The following is a 5,247-nucleotide window of genomic DNA, read 5'->3' on the forward strand; positions in this document are numbered from 1 at the left end:
AATGTGTAGATTGCTTTGGGTAGTAATGACATTTTCACAATGTTTATTCTTCTGATCCATGAACAGGGAATATTTTTCCATTTCTTGGTGTCTTCTTCGATCTCTTTCATAAGTTTTCTATAGTTTTCATCATATAGGTCTTTTATATCCTTGGTTAGGTTTATTCCTAGGTATTTGATGGTTTTTCGTGCAATCGTGAATGGGACCAGTTTCTTAATTTCTCTTTCGGCTGCTTCATTTTTGGTGTATAGGAATGCAACTGATTTCTGTACATTGATTTTGTACCCTGTGACTTTACTGAATTCATTGATCAGTTCTAGAAGGCTTCTGGTGGAGTCGATTGGGTTTTCCATGTAGAGTATCATGTCATCTGCAAAAAGTGAAAGTTTGACTTCTTCCTTGCCAATTCTGATGCCTCTTATTTCTTTTTGTTGTCTGATTGCTGATGCTAGAACTCCCATATCTTCTTTAAACTCCCTCACAAAACTTCTTACTAGGAGCCAGAGTGGTTTTTTTTTTTCAAAAATTAAATCTGATTATGTTAGTCCTCTGCTTTAAAACATCTGTATTAAAAATACTTATAATTTATAATTATAATTATTTTATAAAATATACAGATTATATAATATAATAAGCATTATAAATACTTCCAAATAATTTTAAAGAAAGATCTAAAACCACTGAAAGACATATTAAGTCCCCCATGATTTGGCTCTGCTTCCTTGTACCTCTCCTTCTATTTATTATACTATTGCCTCACTAGTCCTCTTCCAGTTACTTCGATGCTTAGATGCTTATTCACCTCTAATGATTCTTCCCGGAATACTCTTCCCTCTTACCCCATTTCTCATTTGATTAACTCCTAATCATTCTTAGATGCCCCCTTTTTTTTTAATAGGTTGTCAAATTGGTTTCCATATAACTCCCAGTGCTCTTCTGCACAAGTGCCCTCCTCCATCACCATCACCTCTTTTCCCACCTCCCCCTTCCCCTTCAACCCTCAGTTCATTTTCAGCATTCAGTAGTCTCTCAGGTTTTGCATCCCTCTCTCTCCCCAACTCTCTTTCCCTCTTCCTCTCCCCCTGGTCCTCCATTAGGTTTCTCCTGGTCTCCTGTTACACCTATGAGTGCAAACATATGGTATCTGTCCTTCTCTGCCTGACTTATTTCGCTTAGCATGACACCCTCGAGGTCCATCCACTTTCCTACAAATGGCCAGATTTTATTCTTTCTCATTCCCATGTAATACTCCATTGTATATATATACCACATTAGATGCCCTTTAAATACCAGTTCCTAATTTTTTCCCCTAAGCTCCCAAACTGAATTAGACTTTACTGTTATTCTTTATTATATCATACAATTCCTTTCTACCATAGCTCTTAGTTTACTATATTTAACTATTTAGGTATTTAGGTAACTATTTGATCGTGTCTATCTCTTCTACTAAAGTTCTGTGGGAATAGTAACCATATCTACTTTGTATCCCATAAGAAAGTACCTACCTCACAGCAAGTCAATGCATATTCTTGAATAGCTTTGAATAAATGGATGAATAGATAGATGGATGAATAGATGGGTGGGAGTGACTGAGCATCTAAAAAGGCAGCCAAGTAGAGAGCCTTAAATCTTCAGACATGATGAAGAAAAACAGGGTGGTAGATTTAGCTGGCTATATTGTTTTCCCAATGTAACTGGTTCCAAAATTCCTTTTACAGATATGTGTGTCTGGTAAATGGTGAAAGAGGTAATGGGAAGATTGTACTCCAGTCAACAGGAGGAATCTGTAAAGCAACTCATACTTTATATCATGGTTGCTACTATAAAAGAGTGACCATTTTGCAGACACATTTTGCCCAAATGTGTTATTGTTGATGATCAGAAGCTATTTTAATTTAATTAAAGGAATAAGCAGTTTTGATATGCTTGCATTCTATTTAACTACAAAGGTCCCTAGAAGTCTTCCCTAGAAGTCTTTACACCTGAAAAGGCTCCTGTCTCTTTCAATCTTTATATAATCAGAAGTAACCTAGATTCTATGCCAGTTTAATGCTCTAGAGAATAAAATGTCAATGATAGAAGTATTTTCAACCAGGGCCATAACATGAACTCTTTTGAAAAAAAATTGGTTTAGGTCTTCAAAAAATGAGGACATGAAATATTTTTAGTTACCTTATTTTTTATTTTAGCCCCAGTTCTTAATTTCACATACTATGTCAGTATTTTGTTTCTTAGAAACACTAAGTAACAGCAACTCAAAATTATAAACCAACTTCCTGAAAAGTAATTTTAGAAACAAGATCTTAATACTAATAGAAGGATGAAAATTACATACAATAATAGAGTTTGCTATATTTATTTTTGTCAGTTTTGTGTGTGATGGAAAAAATTGTGTGTAAATGAAATACACAATAAGTGTTAAAGACCACTCCCTTTGCTGTAGATCCTCAATTTCTGAATTTTTCATCTAGTTTCTCTCCAATATACATGCATAACTGGTTACATGCTGAAGATTTTCTCTATTTGTTTAAACCAAATATCCCTGGGGCCTTCCTGTAGCATTTAACATGATGAATAGTGGGGCACCTGGGTGGCTTAGTCGGCTGAGCGGCCAACTTCAGCTCAGGTCATGATCTTGCAGTTTGTGAGTTTGAGCCCCGCATCGGGCTCTGTGCTTACAGCTCAGAGCCTGGAGCCTGCTTCAAATTCTGTGTCTCCCTCTCTCTCTCTGACCCTCCCCTGCTCACATGCTGTCTCTCTCTCAAAAATAAACAAACATTTAAAATTAAAAAAAAATAAAAAGATGAATAGCTACAGAACTGTATATGGCTCTATCAATTTATTGGTGGAAAATGACCAATGAGTTTAATTTCTCTCAACAGGGAATCATGCCTTACTTCCTGAAAAAGGAAACCAATGAAAAAAGGAGTTGCAAACTGGAGAACACATACAATTTTAACTTCAGTTTTATTCTACTTTATAATAATAATCTTTTGCATTTGTTTAATATGCTACAAATAGTACTTTCATGTTTTCTAAGATGCAACTTATGCCTGCTTATACAAGATTCTTTCTTGTTAAAATCTGTATGTTTCTTGTACTATTCAAATTAGCTTAAATAATTTCATTATCTACTTTTTTTGATGATAGTCTCAGCACATTTTTTAGATCTATGCCATGAATAAATGTGCTCAGTACTACCAAGACTACCAAGAGTTCACTCACACACACACACACACACACACACACACACACACACACACACTCTTAAGAAAGAATATCTGCCTGGGATACCTGGGTGGCTCAGTCAGCTGACTGTCCAACTTCGGCCCAGGTCATGATCTCACAGTTTGTGAGTTTGAGCCCCACATTGTGCTGTCTGCTGTCAGCACAGAGCCCACTTTGAATCCTCTGTACTCTTCTCTCTCTGCCCTTCCCCTACTTTCTCTCTCTCTCTAAAATAAATAAATGTTAAAAAAAAGAACATTGGAAACCAATTTGACAATAAACTATTTAAAAAAAAAAGAACATCTTCCCATAGTCCAAAATCCAATGATAAGAAGAGGACAAGTGCAGAGAAACTAATAACACTCGTGAAAATGTGGAGTGTGTGAAAGGATTCATAAAATGAAATGCCCAAGAGGTTCTGAGAAGAACAGAAATTTTCACTAGATTCTTAAATGCTTATAATATTCTAGATACTTTATACTTTATATACTAGGTTGAATATTTACATTATTCTGTGAGACAACTATTATTTCCATTTTACAAATGAAAGAAGAAGATTCTCCAAGTTCTTGAGTCTACAGTCCCAACATAGAAGTGTCATTTAAATTAAGCCAAGCTTTGACGAAATCAGTAGAATTTTGAATAGACAAAGAAAAGGGCAGAAGAAACCAACCACCTGAGCACAAGTGTAAGTCAGACCCCAGGCAGCTGGGGTGGATATCTGGAGAAGAAATGACCTCAAGCACAATGGTGAGTTCTCAGCACAAAGCTGAAAATTGATGGAGGAATATGAACTCATAACACAAAACTGAGAATAATGCCAGGAATGAGATAAAAATGAAGATTTGGCACTAAGTACTAAAGATATAAAGTGACTACGGCATGAACTAGTCTTCAGGGGGGAAAATAAAAGATGAGGATGTGTAAAACATCATGTCACTATATAAATGCAACTTAAAAAATTTCCATGTTTCTGTTTTAGACCCCCTACTGAAAAATACTGTGGTACCTGATTTTTGCCTTGTATGTCAACTGATCATAATGTTTATTATCTTCATCTTCCAGGAAAGATTATTTATTCATCCATTTTCCTAGCAATTAGATAAAGCCAGTGACCGTGTTCTGGCCATTGAAGTGTGAGTGAAGTGATGAGCAGCACTTCCAGGCCTATCCTATGAAAGCCCCCATGTCTAATTCTAGCATTTTCCCTGCATCCATTGGATGAATGGTGACAACTTCAAAGACCTACAAGGTGACAGAGAGCCAAGACAAAAGGGTCTTGGGTGCCTTAGTGATGGTGCATAGCCAAAACCATCCCCTGACCTACATTTCATATGAAGTGGGAAATATACACCCCCCCTTTTGGGAAGAAAACCATTGGAATTGAGGAACTATTTGTTCCTATAGTTATCCCATCCTATACTCTTTGCTGAATAATTTGATGTGATAACTACTATCTCTGACTTAGTCCCTGATTTCTCCTACTTGCTATTCCCAAGACTGAATAGTGCTGGAGAAATTATGCAACCCTATTAGATAATGTCTCAACTGGGCTCCTAGTGTTGCTGTGTAATCCTGTGTGGTTTTGGTCATGAACTGTTCTCATTCCTTTCACAGTCTATTTTGAGGATTCACATCTCTCTTTAAGATTTTTCGTGCCCTCACTTTCAGCAGATGAATTAGCCTTCTCTTTAGTTAAGTGCTAATTCAAGAATTGCATCCATGTTTTTGTTGTCTCTTTCTTATTAGTTTAAGTAGTTCTTTCTTATTAGTTTATCAGTTATAGCCTATAAGTTAAGTCAAAATACTGACTATACTAAAAGTTGGCAATGATGTAGAGAAACTGGAACTCTCATACACTCTTGATGGAAATGTAAAACAATACAATTACTTTGTATAACTGCTTGGCAGATTTTTACAAAAAGTTCAGCATTTATTTATTATATAATCTAGCCCTTCTAATGTAGGTAGTTACCCAGAGGTCACAGAGGAGATCCCCAGTGAGACTTTGCCTGCAAA

Source organism: Suricata suricatta, chromosome 11, assembly GCF_006229205.1.
Source record: "Suricata suricatta isolate VVHF042 chromosome 11, meerkat_22Aug2017_6uvM2_HiC, whole genome shotgun sequence".
NCBI lineage: Eukaryota > Metazoa > Chordata > Mammalia > Carnivora > Herpestidae > Suricata > Suricata suricatta.